This window comes from Rhinolophus sinicus, chromosome 18 (assembly GCF_057876585.1).
Source record: "Rhinolophus sinicus isolate RSI-liver-muscle chromosome 18, RSI-T2T, whole genome shotgun sequence".
Classification (NCBI taxonomy): domain Eukaryota; kingdom Metazoa; phylum Chordata; class Mammalia; order Chiroptera; family Rhinolophidae; genus Rhinolophus; species Rhinolophus sinicus.
Window position 1 is genome coordinate 25,361,259 of NC_142518.1, and position 22,137 is coordinate 25,383,395.

Below are 22,137 nucleotides of genomic sequence, written 5' to 3' on the forward strand. Positions count from 1 at the left end.
TATAGAGCCGTCTGGGCTGGTTTGAAGCAGTTTTCCCTCATCACTCCTTGACTCTGTTCCACCATTTAACTCACATGGCAAATTGAACAAAAGAGCAGATGGAGTTATAACCTGTAGATGTTTCATTAGTGTCTTCATTATTCAGAGGCACTCATTTATAATACTCCAGACAGACTCCTTGCTATGATGCATAGAAGATGATTGGCTAAATCTGCTAAGTTAATATACTCAGATCTTGTCATTTTCCCCTGAATTTCTTTTCTGCCCTTAGAATAGGGCAGTATTTTGTACATTTTAGTTCTTGATATAAAGACAGGAGGAAAGGAGTGGGCAGGATATAATTGTAGCAATCCAATGTTTTTCAAAGGTTTCAGTATTATAGAAATGTTAAGCATATTAATCCATAATATCATTATGACATCAAGCTATTGATTGTGGCAATTTTCATTTGTTCATGCTTGAAAATTACTGATGCACTGACATTCCTACTGCCCTACCTGACCATTTGCAATTATTTTCCATATTTCTGTGTTTACATATTCATTTTGGTGCTTCATTCCTTTAAATGTCTATACAAGTTAACATTTACATTATCCACCTGACTTTTATAAAACAGAAGTAGCTTTTAAAAGAACAATGGGACAGATGTTATTTTATTTCTTTACTGACATTTCCATGAGGCTTTGAATATTGGTCTGAATTTTTCTTCCGTTTCTTACAAGTATGAAAATACTTGTTTCCCACGATTAGATAATATTTTGTAGGAAACAAAAATCAATAAACTAATTTATGAAATCTTATGTCCTACAAAATGAAGATAATTTATGTACTATAATGTTTTCTGCATTCCTACTACATTTTTGTGTGCTTTGTGAGTAAGAATAAAAGTACTTTATTATAGCACTTACCTCAGTTATGTATTAATTTACATGTCTATCTATAATAGCTCTTGTGCTCAGAACTATGCCTAATAGAACTTACTTTTGCAGGTACTTAATCAATTTTATTGTAGTTAGTGAATATATGTTTATTCTAGTTTTGTGCTAAATAGTTTTTTTTTTAAATCTTATGTTACATTTAACCATTTACAATTATTTTTCCTCTAAGGGATATACACTTATTTGCTTTATATTGTCCCCTTGGTTTAGAGATTCAAACTCTCATTTTTCACCTGAAACATAGTACAGGATTATTAAGTATCTCTCCACAATCTATTGTATTGGATATTTTGATACTGGATATCAAAATACTGGACATTTTGATTCACATAATAAAATACATTTTTAAGTTGTAATAAAAAATCCAGGATATCAGCCTTCTAGCAGGGAAAAACAGTTACAACTTGTGAATTTTTAGACATTTTCTTAGTTAAGTGTTATTATAATTTTTCCTTGAGTTTAAGGGCCTAAAAGTGAGACAAATTATACCATCTTCTTTTTGTGAGATGTCATTTTTTTTTTAACCTCTTGAATGAGAAGAGACCTGAAATTTCGCCCATAGGATGAAACACAAATTTGATTTGTGTGCATTATAAACTCTCATAACTCTGGGAAGAAAATACACTGTTACACATTTGTAAGTGCCTAAAGGTTTAGTACAACAATATCTTTAAAGTAAACATGAGTAGGTGGAAAAAAATGTTTCCTCTCTTCATATTCTGGTCACTAATGCACATGCAAGCATATTCAGTAGGCTAAATGTGCTTAAAATTTGATTTTAGAAAAGAAGAGATAAGATTTAACTAAGTAGAGTACAAAATGATTCAAAAAGACAACTTTGATTGCTTTTTGTTAAATAAAAATCATGGTGAATTTGTAATGTTATTACATATCATTATTCACTGAGCCATTACATCTTCAAAATTCCCCAGTGAGGCAAAGAAAATGGCAAGGGAAAACAATGCACCACTCTTTTTGAAGGTTTATCTTGGAAAATAAACCCAAATGCAAAGAACTCTTGGTTAGGGTGAGTTAAAATCTTAAAATCCTACTTTCTCTAGATATGTACATTCTCCCATGTCTTTTCCTTCCTTCTGTTAATTTGATTCACTTAACAATAAAGTTCATAATTGACCAGGGGCATGGTCATTTATACCATAGTGCCAATGATGACAGATTAGACGGAGTTTCTACTTCCTGCCTGAATTTCCTTGAATCTGTAAATAATGACTTCTAAAGGGGATTTCTGCTTCATACCAGATGTGAAAATCCAGTTGCTACTTGTTCAAGGAATGGGCATGCAACCAACATTTCCTGCCTCTGCTTTTTAGCTAACATACTTCATATTATAATATCCCTCTATACTTTACATTGTGAGCTTTCTCATATTAAGAAATATGGACACATGAATGCTTGGTTTGTTAAGGTAACCCATAGATCATCTGCCTGCCTACCGTCAACTGGCTGAGTAGAATAATTACACTCCCAATGCTTCCTGCCATTCCCACATCAGACTCCAACCACATCAGAAGTTGATTAACAATGGCATTGACTATTTAAACTTTACAAAAATCTTCTCTTCTCTATAACTAGCCTTAAAGTAATAACCCAGTGACTTCTCTAGAATTTTCCACAAAGCATAAGTCACTATCATCTAAAATTACTTCAACACTTTGAAACTCACCAAGTAATGGTTGAAATATCTTATCCGGAAGTTCCTCATTTTGCCTTCAAAGCTGCCCATAATTATTTTCAATCTCATTATATGGTCATCAAGGGAAATGGGAGTATTCATTTATATTTTTATTTGCTCCACATTAATAAATTTCAACAATTGCTATCATTTCTAAATCAGAGTATCCCCCTCTTCCTTGGTTAATTGTACTAGATCCTCAATAAACTTCCATAACATAATAAAACTTCATTTCTTGTGCCAGGAATATACACATTTTCTTTTTCATATGTGTCAAGGCTGGCTTCAAAGATCACAATCTGCAAAGAATTCACTTTCGTTCTTCAGCTCCAGCTACTTAGTAGTTTTCCTAGTCCACTTCTGAAGGGAAATTGACCTCTGAGCAACATATTTCTCTTTACTTAATATATTCTACATTCTCTCTATAGAAAAGAATGACATACTCTTTTCATGGTAACTATCCATGTGACACCCAAAGCAATATATTCCTGGTATATGCTCCCTTTAGTGACTTCCCTAGAGAATTTTGTTGTTTCATTTCAATTCTAAAATTGTATCTCCATTTTTAAATTTTTCTTTCCCATTTCTAAACTTCCCCCGATTTATAGGAAATCATTATGTATTCCTGTTTGTTTTCTTGCAAACTGTGCATTGTATTTTATGTGCAAGTATTTTTATTTATTTTTCTTTGAACTCTTCCTTTTTATCTTATTATTTTTTCAATATAATATTGACATTCAATATTATTGTATTTTATATTAGTTCCAGGTGTACAGCATAGTGGTTAGATTTATATAATTTACAAAATTATCCCCCTGACCCACCTGGCACTATGCTATTACCATATTATTGACTATATTCTCTATGCTTTATTTTACACCCCATGACTATTTTGTAACTACCATACCAATTTATACTTCTTAATTCCTTCCCCTTTTTCACTCACCTGTACCCTTCTCCCATCTGACAACCATCAAAATGTTCTCTGTATCTATGAGTTTGTTTTCATTTTGTTTGTTCATTTACATTGTTCTTTAGATTCTACATATATGTAAAGTAATATGGTATTTGCCTTCCTCAGTCTGACTTATTTCACTTAGCATAATACCCTCTAGGTCCATCCATGTTGTCACAAATGGTAAAATTTCATTTTTTCATGGCAGAGTAATATCCCACTGTATATATGTACCACCTCTTCTTTATCCAATCATCTATTGATGGGCATTTAGGTTGCTTCCATATCTTGGCTATTGTAAATAGTGCTACAATAAACATAGGGGTGCATGTATCTTTTCTAATTAGTGTTTTAGATTTGTTCGGATAAATACCCAGAAGTGGAATAGCTGTGTCATAAGATAGTTCTATTTTTAATTTTTTGAGGAAAAATTTTCCATAGTGTGTGCACCACCCAGAGTCCATTCTCCTTCCATCACCATATATTTTACCCCCTTTTCCCTCCTTTACCACCCCACTTACCCTCTGATAACCACTTTTATTTTTGGGTAGAGAGGCATACTGGGAATTTTTCTAATAAATCCTAGATGTGCATTACATCTAAGTCTCTATATTCTCCTGTAGAGTGGGTTTACTCCACCAACCCTAATAAACTAAGTATGGAATGATCTTAATTTGAACAGGAACTCAGAGGACAAAGAGTGGATTGCAGTTTCTATAGGCCCATTTCACTTTTGGTTCCCATGTGCTCCTCAATATTAATACTCCTACAGCCCCAATTGAAATCCTCGGGCATTTACTAAGATCCCTTCTTTTTTGGTGTGTTCTTAACACCAGTTGTGTTTCCTTAACATCAGGAGACTGCTGAAACCTGCATTACTCAAATTTTAGCAACTTTCAGCTTAGTTTCTCCTCCTTTGGCCCAGAAATAGCTTAATAATTAAGCAAATGCCTTCATGTGAAACTTGACTTCACACTCTGCCCCTTCTTTTTCATTATGGATGTTGGTCTCTCAAGTCCTGGCCACCTTGGTAGCCACATACTTCAATTTTTGTGTCTCTTGCTTTTTGAGACAACTAAAAGCTCTTCTTGCTCTATTGCCTTGAAACAGTGGCACTTGACTAGATTTGCAGTGTCCTGCTCAATGCCAAGAATTGGCAAATATCCCTAGGAAAATTCAGCTCACAGACTATTTGCTCTCTTCTCTGCAGTTCACTTTTTTCCAAGGATGTGATTCCTCAGTTTGTATAATATTCAGTGGTAATCCAATGAGATGTCTCTGAAGGTAAATGTTTGAATATATCTTTTTAAAAATCTAATTCTTCTCTGTAGCAGGAACATTGGCTTTTCACAAGCTACTTTATCATGGTCAGAAGCACAAGTCCCATTAAGCCATCCATACTTAATTAAATTCTTTGACTGCCATTCTACCAGGCAACAAACATAGTCATTAAATTTACCTTTAAAGCCTTAGGCGGAATCAACATTGGAAGCAGGCACACTCCCTGGTTTCTAGGGAAGAGGTCAGAAAAAGAATGCCTGAAGGCAGCTAGAACCCTCACCAGTGTTGGTGAACCTCCTATCCCAACAGGTTTTTTTAGTTGCCCTATTATACATGAGACAGCAGTACTGGTGGCTCCAATGACTTGGACCATTCATTCCCTGGCTGAAGGAGCATGTCTTGGGATGTCTTAGTCCACTTGGACTACTATAATACAATACCATAGACTGAGTAGCTTATTTCCCACAGTTCTGGAGGCTGGAAGTTCAAGATCAGGTTGTTGGCATGGTTAGGTGAAAGCCCTCCTCCAGGTCACAGACTTCTTGTGTCTTCACATGATGGAAGGGGCTAGGGAGCTCTCTGCAGCCTCTATTATAAGAGCACTAATCCCACTCATGAGAGCTCCACCTTCATGGCTTAAGCACCATCCAAAGGTCCAACTCCTAATACTATCACATTGGGCATTAGGATTTCAACATACTAATTTTAGGAGGACACAAAGATTCAGACCATAGTACAAGAAAATGAGAAGCAGCATCAGGGGAAGAATTTTTCAAATTATTTCCTCCAACTTTGTTCTTGTACTGTCAACATCAGCTCCTTGATAGTTCAGGCTGTAGGCACCCCTCCCCTCACACCTCAGCTCTGCACACTCACCTGAGCAAAAGGGCCATTGTCTCCTTAGTGGTTTCTCATAAAATTGTAGGTTAATTTTTGTAATTTTTATTTCCTCTCCTCTTCTATAATTTCTCTGTGTATTTGTGTGTGTGTGTGTGTGTGTGTGTGTGTGTGCGCGTGTGTGTGTATGTGGTATAACCAGCATCTTTAAACACCTTGGCAGGAAGTTGAGCATTGGTGTGTAATAATTTCCTTTGATTTGTTTCCTCTTCTATGGCTCTATAGAAAGCTATGTTCCTCATTGTAGTAGAAAAAAAATGACTCTTTAATAATGTTCATGCCTTAATCCCAATAACCTGTTAATATGTCATGCTATATGGCAAAAGAAGCTTTGAAGATGTAAGCTTATTAATCAGTGTCCTTATGGTAGAGAGAGTATCCACGATTATCCAGGTAGGCCGAATCTAATTTTGTGGGTCCCTAAAAACAAATAACCTTCTCCAGCTGGAGACCAAATAGATGCAGCAGAAGGCTAAGTCAGGAAGACTTGAAGCAAGAGAAGGACTTGACTATGGTTTCTAATGTGAAGATGGAGGGGGAACATGATGAGGGATACAGGTGACCACTGAGTTGAGAGTAACCCCAGCTGACGGCCAGCAAGAAAATAGGGAACGTAGCCTCAGAACCAAGAGAAATTCATTCTGTCAACAACTTAAATGAATTCTCTTTCTCTTCTTATAAGGCCACCAGGTCCATTGGTTCAGGACCCCAACCTGAGGACCTTGTTTAATCTTAATTGCCTCCTAACAGCCCTATCTCCAAATGTAGTCACACTGGGAGTTAGGACTTTAACATTTGAATTTGAGGGAAGACACAGTTCAGTCTACATTAGTTTCTATATCTGCCCTGAAAGAAATCTTTATCTCTTGTAGCCACAGAGCTGACATTGCTGAAAACCAATCCCAGGGTCTCATTCTATGAGTGACTGAATTCAACACAATTTGAATTGCCAACATTGCAGGGCATTTTTTGTTAAAGTGAGGTCACATATTAGGAAAGAATGGCATCCCAAATACTGGAATGGGCACATATGGGCCGATTCCAAATAAAGCTGGGGACATCAAATCTCTAAGTTCTGCTAAGCCATCTTTGCCAGTGAAGGCACCCTTTCTATTCCCATCTAACGAGGTTAAACCTGCTTTGCCTGAGAAATCATAATGCCCCTGCCAGGAGGTAATTGCCTAGCAAGACACTACTGAATCGTCTCTGCACCCATCCTACTAACATTCTTTACTTCCAGACCTATAAATAGACTCAGTTTCCAGCAGGACTTGAAAGGTGAAGGTAAAGTAAAAAGTTTGACTCATTAGAATGTGTGCTCCAAAAGAACTGCATAATTTTTCCAATTTAGACAGAAATATGGGGGACATACGCCATACGCGAGAATGGAGAGTTTAGAATGGGCTCTAACAGTTCATTTAGTCGGTTGGCTGAAACATGGAACAAAAGGTGCAGTGCCTACAAAATATGAATTTTTTAAAATTAAAGTTTATTGGGGTGACAATGGTTAATAAAAAATACGAATTTAAGTGCCAGGATTGCACTGGTACAATTTAAAAAAAGGTATCTAAAGGCTTAAGGAAATTGGAATGTTAGACAGGTTTTACCATGTAAGGAATGCTCACCCAGCTGGGAAGTGTCCAGAGGACACACATTTCACCACAACTGTGAGAAATAACTTTGTGAGGGGAGCCACCGCATCCTTGAAGAGCTATGAGGTCACTCTTCTCTGTATATCAAAATTACAGCAAAATCCACTGCCAGTTAACTGAGACTCTTCCATGCAATGGTGGTGATTGTATCCCAGAGTGACAAGCACCAAGTGTTATTTGTCAAAGATAAGCTGGGCATGGTTACCATAGTTGAAAGCAGAGTCAAAGCAGTAATCAGAACAGTCTAACGCACAAATACCTATGTCATTGGCTAGTTAATCATAGCATTCCTACAAGAGAAATAGATGGGCAGTCTACAAAATTCTTATTTCATCTGTATATGGAAGAGTTCTAGGTGGAATGAACAGAAGTCTAACTTAAATCACCAAAACAGAGAATCCTGACCCCTCAGTCAATTCCCAGGGTTGAGCAAGTTTACACACCTAGAGCTCTTTAAATAAATGGGAGGCTGCATCCCATGCAGAAGGATCCTACCACGCTGCCAAAATTTTATACTGTTAATCTTTCTCCCAGCCTTCCCCAAAGGGACATACAAGTTCAGATAATTCAGTCCGCGATCTCATCCTAGAAAAAGTGCTACATACCTCATTGGTGAATATCACTATGGTCACCTTTGAAGTACACCCCTTGGGAAGCTATGCACCAACACCAGCGCTTAGTCCACCCTCCAAAGCAATTTTGGAACTCTTTTTCTGGAACAGCCATCAGAGCTGTTGTTGTATTACCCTTGATGTCCTGAATGTCATCAAAATGTCTTCCTTTCAATATTTCCTTTATCTTCAGGTAAAGAAAGAAGTCACTAGTGAATAGGGAGGGTGTTCCAATACAATTATTTGTTGACTGGTTAAAAACTCCCTCACAGACAGTGCCGTGTGAGCTGGTGCATTGTTGTGATGCAAGAGCCATGAATTGTTGGCGAAAAGTTCAGGTCATCTAACTTTTTCACGCAGCCTTTAAGCCCTTCCAAATAGTAAACTCAGTTAACTGTTTGTCCAGTTGGTACAAATTCATAATGAATAATCCCTCTGATATCAAAAAAGGTTAGCAACATCATTGCAACAAGTTCACGAACTTAATTGTCACTCCTCGTATATCCTTTTACCCTAGTAACTGTGCTTTGAGGAAAAAGAGGTAAGATTTTTTTAGTGATGACTGGACACTGGATCTGAACTGACGCTAATTGTACGAGAGCCAAAACGTCACTGTGGTCTGCCAGTCAGAGTAGGGGCTTATAGAGGTCAGGTGATCAAGAGTTTTAGCTCAGGTCTTTCTCACAGTGAGTCCCCAAACCTATCATTTGGTTATTTCCCCACTTCAAGAATGCATAATTGGAAAAGATATACTCAACAACTGATAGAAATGTTAGTTCTCTGACCTGGGGAGTGAGGGATATGATGGTAGGAAAGGCCAAATAGAACCACTAGAACTATCTCTACCAAGGAAAGTAGTAAACCAAAAGCAAAACCTCATTCCTGGAGTGATAGCGAAGATTAGTGCCACCATCAAGGAGTAAGAGAATACAAGGGTAGTGATTCCCACCTAATCCCCATTAAATTTGCCAACTGAGCCTATATAGAAAGCAGATGGATCTTGGAAAACAACAGTGGGTTACCATAAACATAACCAGATGATAACTGCAATTGCTACTGTTGCAGATGTGGTTTCATGACTTGAGCAAATTCACATATCCCTGGTACCTGGTATATAGCTATTAATCTCACAAATGATTTTTTCTCTAAAATGCTTAGTAAAGACTACCAGAGCAATTTGCTTTCAGCTGGCAAGCCAACAATAAATCTTCACTTTCCTAACTCAGAGGTATATCAACTCCCCAGACCCATGTCATAATTAAGTCCACAGAGACCTTGCTCACCTTTTCCTTCCTTAAAACATCATCACACTGGTCCATTAAATTGATGACATTCCACTGATCGAACCTAGAGAATAAGTAATAGTAGCAACTCTGGCCAAACTCTGCCCGACAGTGGGAATGTATCCAACAAAAATTCAGGGACCTTCCACCTCAGTGAAACTTCTAGGTGTCTAGTAGCGTGAGGCATACCGTGATATTCTTTCTAAGGTGAAGCAGAAGTTGTTGCATCTGGCTCCTCCTACAACCAAAAAAGCGGCCCAATGCCTAATGGGTCTCTGGACTTTGAAGGCAACGCATTCTTTATTTGGTTGTGTTACTCCATCCCATTTACTGACTGGCCCCAAAGCCTGCCATGCGAGCTGCTCTGCCACGCAGCCTACATGATGTAGCAGCCCCAATGCTGCTTGAAGTTTCAGTAGCAGGTAGAGATGCTAATTAGAGCCTTTGGCAGGCCCCTCTCGATGAATCACAGTGCATATCCTTATGAATTTGAAACAAATCTCTCCACCCTCTGCATATAACTACTCTCCTTTTGAGAAACAGCTTTTGGTTTGCTACCGGGCCTTGTAGAGCTTGAACACTTAGCCATGGGCCAACAAGTTCCCATGCAACTGAAACTGTCCATCATGAACTGGGTGTTATATGATCCACCAAACCACAAAGTTGGGCATGCACGTCAGCAGTCCATCATCAAATGGAAATGGTACATACAAAACCGGGCTTAAGCAGTTCCTGAAGGCACACGTAAGTTACATGAAAAACTGGTCCAAATGCCCATAGTTCTCATTCTGGCTACACTGTCTTCTCTCTCCCAATCTGCACCTGTGTCTTCATCGGGACTTAATTACTACCAATTGGCTGATAAAGAGAAAACTTGGGCCTGGTTTACAGACGGTTCTGCATAATATACCGGCATCACCCAAAAGAAGACAGTTATATCACTAAAGCCCTTTTCTGGAAGAGTACTAAAGGACAGTGGTACACAGAAATCCTTCCAGTAGGCAGAACTTTGAGTAGTACATCTGGTGCTTAATTTTGCTGGGAAGGAAAAATGGCCAGATGTGTGATTGTATACCTATTCATGGGCTGTGGCTAATGGTTTGGCTGGATGGTCAGGGACTTGGAAAGAGCATGACTGGAAAATTAGTGACAAGAAAATTTGGGCAAGAGGTATGTGGATAGACCTCTTTGAATGGGTGAAACGTGAAAATACGTGGATCCAAGTGATTGTACACTAAAGGGTGATCTTAGCACAGGAGGATTTTAATAATCAAGTGGATAGGAGGATCTGTTTTGTGGATATCAGTCAACATCTTTCCCCAGCCACTCCAGTCATAGACCAATGGACTCATGAACAAAGTGGTCATGGTGGAAGGAATGGAGATTACATGTGGGCTTCAAATCGTTAACTTCCACTCACCAAAGCTAACCTGCCTATAACTACTGGTGAGTATTCAATATGCCAGCAGTAGAGACCAACACTATGGCACCCAATACAGCACCATTCCTCAGGATAATCAGCCAGCTACCTAGTACCAGGTTGATTACAATGAACCACTTCCATGATGGAAGGGGTAGTACTTTGTTCTTACTGTAACAGACACACTGGATATAGATTTGCCTTCCTTCCACACAATGCTTCTGCCAAAACTACCATATATAGACTTATAGAATACCTTATCCATTCTCATGTTGTTTCACATAGAATTTTGATCAAGGAACTCACTTCACAGCAAATGAAGTGCCGTCATGGTGCCTATGCTCAAGGCATTCATTAGTCTTACTACGTTACTCAACATCCTAAAGCAGCTGGCTTGATAACATGGTGGAACGAACTTTTGAAAATGCAGCTACAGGACCAAATAGGTGGCAATTCCTTGCAGGACTGAGGTGATTTTCTGCAGATTAAGTATGGTTAAGGAGATGTAAACAGGTGCCAAGCTAACAAGAGATAGACTGTGATGGTTAGTTTTATGCATCATTTTGGTTAGGCTATAGTACCTGCTTATTCAAACACTAATCTATTGTGTTGAGGGGAAGACATTTTGTAGTAGTGGTTAACATCTAGAATTAATTGACTTTAAACAAAGGAGATTATTCTTGATAATGTGGGAGGGCCTCATCCAATTAGTTGAAAGACCTCAAAAGCAAAACTGAGTTTCCCTAAGGAAGAAGTTCTGTTCAAAACTACAGCATCAACTCCTGCCTGAGAGTTTCCAGCCTTCCAGCCTGCCCTACAGATTTCAGACATGCTGGTTCCCATAATCATATATTTCAATTTCTTGAAATTTCAGCCTCTCTCAATCTCTCTCTCTCTCTCTCTCTCTCTCTCTCTCTCTCTCTCTCTCTCTCTCTCTCTCTCTCTCTCACACACACACACACACACACAGTTCTGTTTTTGTGGAGAACTCTGACTAATACACTAGTCCTGAATGTTCTTTTATATTACTACATTAGGCACCTATTAATCTAGTGTGCTGTATACAATTTTTTTCTGTCACCTGGCTATTAATCTAACATTCAGGGAGAATGAAAATGTTCAGAAGACTGAAACTTAGTGGAGGATTGTATTTCCCCTTAAACAAATCATTCTTCTTTTATGTCATTCTTGTCTTAAAAGGTAAAAGGAGTGGAACATTTTTAGATAGAGGATGTTTATGGCTTGAAAAACATGGATGGAGCTCTTAGATTGTTAAAGCCCTTAACTTCATTGTTTCTGGAGCAAGCATAATATAGACATGCAAGTAACGGAGCATTTTAGACTGATATCACAGAAGACAGTATACATTCTAAAATGGAATGTTGAACAAATTATTAGTAGAGTGTGAAAACTGCAAAACAGCCACTACCATTCAACTTGCTATATTTATAGAGTTGTGTTGTATTGCTGCCTTTCATGTAATTATTTTATAACCTCCTAATTCTAACCACACGTCTGTCTCCTAATACACTTAGCTAAAGTTTAAATATTAAATAGTATAAAATAAACATACAGATAAAAATTATCCCCGTACCTACTATACACTCCCAGTCCCAAATCTCAGAGTCTCAATCACAAGCAATTGCTTCTTTATAAAAATCTTCAAATGCTTCATTTGAAGTCTGCAACAATAGCATAGATAATTTTGAAAAATAAAAAAAGAAAATCAATTATGATCTCACCAGCTAAATACAACAATTTTCATTTTCTCATATAAGCTTTAAAGTTTTTCTATGTACAGATATTCTGCATAACTTCAGTCATTGGTATATATGACATTTATATAAAACAGATTTTTATACATCTACATACTCCATAATCATCATATTAAAGGCTGCATAAAAGCAGGAAATTGGGTGGGATTTGAAAATATGGGTAACAGTCAAGAAAGGGGTGAGAGTTATCCCAGGAAAAAATCATTTTCCTGGCTCTTTTGACCAAAATCTATAATGTTCATTAACATAATTTGCTAAACCTTATGTCTATTAATGGCTGTTTCCAATTTAATGCAATTCAGATTATGCTGTATCATAGGTAGGAATAGCTTATGGCTACTCTTATCAGAAACCTAAATACAATGCATTAAACACAAAAAAAAAGAAGCCTAAGGTGGTCATTCCAGGGCTCATTTTGTTTTCTAAGGCGATATGAGTGATTTAGTGTTCTTCCATCTTCCTGCATTTTACCCTTTTTTGCATGACATACATAGTTAAGATCATAAGATAGATGCAGGAATCCCAGTTTCCATGTCTAATACCAGAGAAAAGGCCATCAGCTGTTTCTTGAGAGATTTCCATATTTATAACTTGTGTGTTTATGTGTTTTATGTGCAAATATGATTTAAAAATTCAGTAATCACAGCTCCAGCATAACATATATATGAAAAGCTTATATATGTATGTATATATACCAGGGTGCCCAAAAAATGTATACAAATAGACATTTTGGTCAACATTGCTCAAGTAGTAGTTCGCCGTAATCAGAAGTATCTGGATGCTGATAGTAACCACTTTGAGCACCTCTAGTAATTGCAGAAGTCAAACGTGACTTGTATTCATCTTTTGTATATACAGAGGGTGCCAAAAAAATGTATGCACATTTTAAGATAGGAAAACTGTATTAAAATTGTAATACTCAATATATACCGATAACAAAAGATGAATACAAGTCACGTTTGACTTCTGCAATTACAAGAGGTGCTCAAAGTGGTTACCATCAGCATCCAGACACTTCTGATAGTTGCCGGCGAACTACTGCTTGGGCAACAATGACCAAAGTGTCCACTTGTATACATTTTTTTAACACACTGGTGTGTGTGTGTGTGTCTGTGTGTGTCTGTGTGTGTCTGTGTGTGTGTGTATGTGTGTATATATATATATATATATATATATATATATATATATATATAATTTAACTAAAAATTAGATACTTACTGCTCAAATAGCACAAACATATGAAAACATATAATTGAAGGAAAAGTCCTCAAGGAAGTTGGCAACAATGTAGGAGTGGTCAAATTAGCTTAGGAAGCCAATTACACTATTCAGTATAAGCCTTTGATGATAGCAGCCTGTGCATCCCGATAGATTGGAGATGTCTACCCTGAAGCACCGGAAATGGTGCTGAGCCTCTTGAGACATGTAGATGAAGTGAAGATGCCCAGTAATTGAGATTTTTGAAAATTGCTGGGATTGTCTTCCATGAGAAGCATTTGTACTGAAGTTGTTATTATGTTCTAAGGACAATTAATCTGGGGGTATTTGGGATGACCTTAAGGTAAAGAAGATCATTCAAAAATATCCTGCTATTAAAAAGATTATTCATCACGACCAAGTGGGGTTCATCCCCGGGGCACAAGGATGGTTCAACATCCGCAAATCCATCAATGTGATACATCACATAAACAAAATAAAGGACAAAATTCATATGATTATATCAATTGATGCAGAAAAAGCATTTGACAAGATACAACATCCATTTATGATTAAAACACTTAATAAAATAGGTATAGAAGGAAAATGTGTTAACACAATAAAGGCCACACATGACAAGCCCTCAGCTAATCTCATAAGTAATGGTGAAAAACTGAAGCCCTTTGCTCTAAGTTCAGGAACATGACAGGGCTGTCCCCTATCACCTCTGCTTTTCAACATAGTGTTGGAAGTCCTTGCCAGAGCAATCAGCAAGAGAAAGAAATAAAAGGCATCCAAATTGGGAATGAAGAAGTTAAATTATCACTCTTTGCAGATGACATGATGCTATATATTGAAAACCCTAAAGACTCCACCAAAAAGCTATTAGAAACAATCAAAGAATACAGTAAAGTTGCTGGCTACAAAATCAACATACAAAAGTCCATTGCCCTACTGACTCTGGGTGGTGAACACACAATGGGATTTATAGATGATGTAATACAGAATTGTACATGTGAAATCTATGTAATTTTACTAACAATTGTCACCCCAATAAATTTTAAAAATAAATTTTAAAAAATCCATTATATTCCTATATACTAACAATGAAAAAGAAATACAAACAACAATTCCTTTTGCAATTGCAGCAAAAACTATAAGACACTATAGTTCAAATACTATATGACAATTTTGAAAGAAATTGAAGAAGACACAAAGAAATGGAAAGACATTCCGTGCTCATGGATTGGAAGAATCTACATAGATTCGGCCATATTACCCAAAGCAATATACAGATTTAATGCAATCCCCATCAAAATCCCAATGGCATTTTTTAAAGAGATAGAGCAAAACATCATCAGATTTGTTTGGACCCACAACAGACCCTGAATAGCCAAAGCAATCTTAAGAAAAAAGAACAATACTGGAGGTTTCACACTCCCTGACTTTAGCTTGTACTACAGGGCTACAATAATCAAAACAGAATGGTACTGGCAGAAAAACAGACACATAGGCCAATGGAATAGAACTGAGAACCCAGAAATAAAACCACATAAATATGGACAGATAATTTTTGACAAAGAAGCTAAAAACATACAATGGAGCAAAGACAGCCTCTTCAATAAATGGTGTTGGGAGAATTGGATAGCCACGTGCAAAAGAATGAAACTGGACTGCTATTTGTCACCATGTACCAAAGTTAATTCAAAATGGATCAAAGACTTAAGCATAAGACCTGACATAATAAACTGCATAAGAAGAAAACATAACTTATACTAAACTTATGGACCTTGGGTTCAAAGAGCATTTTATGAATTTGACTCCAAAGGCAACGGAAGTAAAAGCTAAAATAAACAAATGGACTATATGAAACTTAAAAGCTTCTGCACAGCAAAAGAAACCATCGACAAAATAAAGAGGCCACCAACTGAATGGGAGAAGATTTTTGCAAACAGTGCCTTCCATAAGGGGCTAATATCCAAAATATACAAGGAACTCATGAAACTCAACAACAAAAAAACAAACAACACAATTGAAAAATGGGCAGAGGACCTGCAGAGACATTTCTCCAAAGAGGACATACAAATAGCAAATAGACATATGAAAAAATGCTCAACATCACTAATCATCAGAGAAATGCAAATCAAAACCACAATGAGTTATCACCTCACCCCAGTCAGAACGGCTATCATCAACAAGACAAATAGTAACAAGTGTTGGCGAGGCTGTGGAGAAAAAGGAACCCTCATACACTGTTGGTGGGAATGCAGACTGGTGCAGCCGCTATGGAAAGCAGTATGGAGGTTCCTCAAAAAATTACGAATAGAATTACCATATGACCCAGCAATCCCTCTCCTGGGTATATACCCCAAAAATCTGAAAATATTTATCCATAAAGACACATGTGCTCCAATGTTCATTGCAGCTTTGTTTACGGTGGCCAAGGCATGGAAACAACCAAAATGTCCTTCGATAGATGAATGGATAAAGAAGTTGTGGTATATATACACAATGGAATACTATTCGGCAGTAAGAAAAGATGACATAGGAACATTTGTGACAATATGGATGGATCTTGAGAATATAATGCTAAACGAAATAAGTCAGACAGAAAAAGCAGAGAACCATATATATGATTTCACTGATACGTGGTATATAAACCAAAAAGAACAAAAGAACAAGACAAACAAATGAAGAAACAAAAACTCATAGACACAGACAATAGTTTAGTGGTTACCAGAGGGTAAGGGGGGTGGGGGGGTGGGAGATGAAGGTAAGGGGGATCAAATATATGGTGATGGAAGGAGAACTGACTCTGGGTGGTGAACACACAATGTCATTTATAGATGATGTAATACAGAATTGTACACCTGAAATCTATGTGTAATTTTACTAACAATTGTCAACCCAATAATTTTTTTTAAAAATCCTGCTAATAATCTGTTATGGTTATCCAGATATAAGTAGAGTTCAAGACAAGAAGAATAGCAAGGAAAAAAGTAAGAGACATAATTAAGAGGAACTTCAAGGAAAAATATCTTTCAACTTTTAACAGCCTGCATATAGGGAAGAAATTAAATACATCAAAAATGACTTAAAGATATCATGCCTTGATTGCCTGAGGAAAATGTCAGAGTCCTGACCAAAACTATACCAGTATTTATATTTGCAATTTTGTTCTGGAAAATATTTCTTAAATGTAAAGAACAGAAATTAATTTGATATGTTACCTACAGGTTGAACAGAAATTAATTTGATATGTTACCTACAGGTTATACATTTAATACATTTTATATTTAAAATGATGTTTAAATCTTAAAAGTTAATGAATCCCTACTGGTTTATGGCACCTAACTGCTTTCAGCTTTCTCTAGATGCGAAGAAGATGTACCTTACCAGCTGTTTTATTCTTTGTTATTAGAATAAGGCAACCACATCTGGAAGTCTCAAAAAGCCAAGCAAGTAGGTTATAAAACATTCAGATTTGTAAGAACTGTCAAGTCTATTGTTCCCAGTTTCTTTACTGAAAATAGCATCATGGTGAATGATTTCAAACCTCTAACTGATGAGTCTTCCTGTTATTTGGACAAGAACGTTTTATGCAGTTAAGTGAATTCATCTAAAGGACCATAGAGGAGAAGCAATCTTGCTTTGACACTTCCATTTTATTGTGTAAGATGAGTGATTTGTGAGTGAATTGAGGGAATTCTACAGAATCATTTTTTAAACTGTTGTGTAAAATGTCTCATTGTGTAGATCATCACATACCTACCAACAGTTATTTAAATATTTCAGCTTTTTATTTCAACCTTTCATAGATTTGGATTTTTCAAAAAAGGAAGTTTTTTTCTGACGTGACCATTTTTAAGCTTTAACTCCTAAATTGTGTTTTATGTAATGCCTACCTCAAACAAATAAGGTCATCGGAAATAGATCAGGTGGAAATTTCCCGTGCCATGTGACAAAATGTATTAATACTTATCTTAAAGAAGCAAGGACTATTCAATAAAATGAGAATACCAATCACGCAGAAAGGACGAGATTAATCACACATGGGCTGTGCAGTTACACAGTTGAAATATGCTGTCTTAAAAAACCCAAATGGAACTCTATTGAAACACAATGGATTTTTATATTATGCTATTTTATTTCAAAATTTATATATTGCTCTGTAATCCAGAAGGTATTTATATGACTGTTCATTATTTTCCAGTAGAGACAAAATATTTTCAGGGGATGATGCCATTTTTTGATTCTTTGCTTTTGTTTTGACATCTGGTTTTTATGGGCTGAGAATATGGCCTATAAAAAAAATCTGCATTTGGGAAAATGCATTTCATTTTTTTTCTGGCCAAACTCAAAATTGATATTTGTAACTTCTATACAAATTGATTAATATACACTCTCTTATAGAGGGTAAAAGCTCATTTTCAGACAGAGAGTAATCATTTCTCCTCACTCTCTCCGCTCATAAAAAAAAGTTATTGTATTGTTTAAATCCCAAGCAACCATACTTTTTTTTTTCTTAAACAAGCATATTAAAATATTTTACTATGATGATTCTGGTATTTTGACATTTTCTAGGACTCTTTGCTTTATGTATTTTATTGCTTTTTGGTTTGGCACATAAAAACTATGACAGTTTTATATTCTCTTCTGATTATTAATTGTGTTATTATAGAAATCTGTATTAGTTTTATATTGCTACTATAACAGATTATGACAAACTTAGTAGTGTAAAATGATGCACGTTTTTTATCTTATAGTTCTGTAGATTAGAAATCTGACACAGGTCTCATTTCATTCCTTCCTGAAGATTCTAAGGGGGAATCAATTTCTTTGACATTTCCAGCTTCCAGAGGCCACCCACGTTCCTTGGTTCACGGCCTTCTTCCTCCATTTTCAAAGCCAGTAAAGTTACAACTCTCTGATTTTTCTTCTGTTTCACATCTTCCTCTGACTACAGCCAGGAAAGGGTCTCTGCTTTTAAGGACTCATGTGATTCGGTTGTACCATCCTAGATAATCCAAAATAATCCCCCCTTCTCTAGTCTCATTTCCAAAGTCTTTTTTGAGCAATAAACGCAGTCTTATTTCCAAAGTCTGTTTTTCAGTTTAAGGTGGCATACTCATAAATTATAGGGATTGGAGCATCCACATTTTGGGGTAGGGTAAAATTCTCACTTTTTGTCATAATTAATAAGTTTGATTCTGGTATTGAATGCTGCCTTTATTACATGTATATTGCCTCTTCTGATTGATTTTCGTTCATATTTGTTTCGTGAATCATTTCTCATCACTTCTTTTTCAAAATATCTGTGTTACCTTTCTGAAGTGATTTTTTTGGACTAAATGTTTACCCAAATATTTTTTCACTTTATTTTCTAGTATTTAGGAGAAATTAGTTTATTCTACTTTATTGTGATAACTGATATAATTTATTTTATTTCTTCCATCTTATTTTAGGTATACCATCTATCAATGTTTTGTTTTATTAATACAGTCATCACTTAAGTGTCCAGACTAGGATCAATTTAGTTCATTAGGATTAATAACTTTCGAGACTATATTTTCATGATGAGGTAGTTTGTTTCTTCAAGGATTGCATGTAGAAACTTACACTGCCCAGATGTCCTGTACATCATAACTCTGAGTCTGCAATGGCTGGGCAGCTATCCTCTTGGCCCCGGGCTTTCGAGGTTACTAAAAACAATAAATTGTAAGACCTACCCTTTTGTAGAAAACTCTCCACAAATGCATCTAAAATTTCCTACAAACATTACTACAAAACACATTTTAGTTGTTAAAACTTTCCACCCAACAAATGCAGATCAAGAACATGTATTCATTTCACTATATCCCTAAATTCTCTTTCTACAATCACTCTTCAGTTGACCAAAAATCAGGTTTCTATTCCAAAATTTTTCTGCCAAACACAATGAGCACTATTCCATGCTGATGTTAACTGTTTTTTTGTTTTGTTTTGTTTTGCTTTGCTTCACTTTGAATTTTAACTATTTCTACATATTTGAAAGTCTTCCTTCAACTTGCTTCTAACAAAGTCACATTTTTCTCTTTGTATCTATTTTTCTGTCACTTCTGTAAATTATTTATTTTTTCAGCTTTATTAGATATGATTGACAAATAAAAAAGAGTATATACTCAAAGTGTACAATGTGGTGTTTTGATATAAAAAATATCTTATGTAATTGTTACCACATTCAAACTAAAAAATATATCCATCATCTCACGCAGTTACTATTAGTGTGTGTGTATTTGTGGTGATAAGAAAACTTAAGTCTACTCTCTTAGCTAATTTCAAGTATAACAACACATTATTTTTAACTATAGTTACCATGCATTCTTTTGTAGTTTTTCTCCATGGCTATTCTTTATCTATTAACAATTCTTAGACTTACCACTAGATCTGTTTTTTACTCAATATATTCTTCTTGGTTGAGTTTGTCTTCTCCCATGTTTTCAAACTCGATTTATCCTGACTTTCTGATTATCTGGATGTAGAGACTGAAGAAACACAGGAGGGTAAGATGACACCTATGATTCTTGATTTGGCAGTTTAATGAATTGATATTAGAATGACATAGAAGAAACAGATTGTTAAGAAAATAATTGTCAGTTCTGATTATCATGAGTTTGAGGTGCCTGTTATTCAGTTAGAGGTATTCAGTAGCCAGTTGGGTAGGTAATCCTGAATAGTAAAATGTATTAAATGGAAATATACATACATACATACATACATACATACATACATACATACATACATATATATATATATATATATATATATATATATATATATATATATATGCTGCAGTTGTAACACTTACAGGGCAATTGAAGCCATGAGACTAGATGAATATATTGTAGAATAGTCTGTAGAGTAGAAGAATGAAAAGAGAACAATGGCCAGAGCTCTAAATAATGCCAGTATTTAAAAGTGAAACAGAAGCAAGCCTTATAAAATGACTAAGTATGAGCAGTTACAGAAACGGGAGAAAACTCAGGAGAATGTGATATAATGAAATCAAAGGAAATATATGCTTGAGACACAGAGTTGGTTGATTACCTAACAGCCATTCCCTCCTTCAGCCATTCCCTCCTAAATGATTTTATAGAATCAAAATTGTGTTCAGTCAGCAATATGCCCAGAAAAGAGAGGAAATATCTTCAGGCTCAGAGGATAAATCATGACTGATATAAATAAAGTGTTCTAATCTCATACTCCTTTGCTGGTGATTATTTTATAGATTGGTTTGTGACAAAATGCTGCCAATGAGAAGTCAGGGAATTTTTTCTGGAGGTTCTGAAAAAGGTCTAAAGTTCTATGGTTATGTATGAGATAATTAGATATCTTTATTATTTCAGCCACTAATAGTGGCATTTGTTGGCACTTTTAGCCAAACATTTCTTACTTGATAAATACTTTGATTACTGAAAATTGGGTGGTACAAGCAACAGTCTATAAATTATAAAATATAGATGAGTAAAGGAGGGCAAATGAGGCCAAGTGACGACCCAAACATCTCAAGCTGGGAAACTTGTTACTCTTTTTAAATGGAGCAAAACATATGGTGAAATTTTCTCCTGTTATATTCTGTGATTCAAACTACATGCCAAATGATGACATATAATTAGAAGAAGTGGGAGGAAATTGCAGGGTATTGTCACGTGTGATGTCTCTTTCTTAGAGCTTTGAGAAGAGAAAGGGGTGCTCAGGTTAAATATGGGTGGCCTGAAAGAGGTATAAAATAAAGCATGACTAAGAGAGGAGCTATCTATCTCTATCTTGAAACCCAAATTGGTTTAATTTGCAGGATTGGAAAAGTGCCACACTCAAACTGGTATGAGTAAAGAATTAAAAAACAGGCTAAGCAAGGACCAACATTATGGACTGAGTTTTCTATTATGATACTTCTTGCTCAAAGAGGCAGAACTTGCTAGCAAAGATCTGACAAAGGGTGGTGTCACCCCAACTAAGGCTAATGTTTCTAGTGGCTTGTTTCAAACTGTAAGAAGCTTGGAGAGAATTCTGGGAAGATGGAGAAGTAGGAAGCACCAGGAATCGATCTCCCACCTAGTCAACGACTACACTGGCAGAATCTGTCTGATTTAACTATTTTAGAAATATGTAATCTGTTGAAGGCTTGAACATTCCCAGGGAAGACTTGGACAATAAATTGCAGTTAATTTCAATCAATTTCAGCTCTTAGCATAGTCACAGCTACCAATTCCCCACCCTCAGCTATGCAGCAGGCAGTTGCGCATATTTTTTTCTAGAGCAGCTTGCCCTCAACTCTTGGAAGCCAGGGTGGGAGAAAAGGACCCTGTCATCCAAATACTGGGGATCTGTGCTCTGATCCCTGATTGCTGCTTCTGATCACAGACATTCAGACAACAAAGCAGACAGCCATTGTT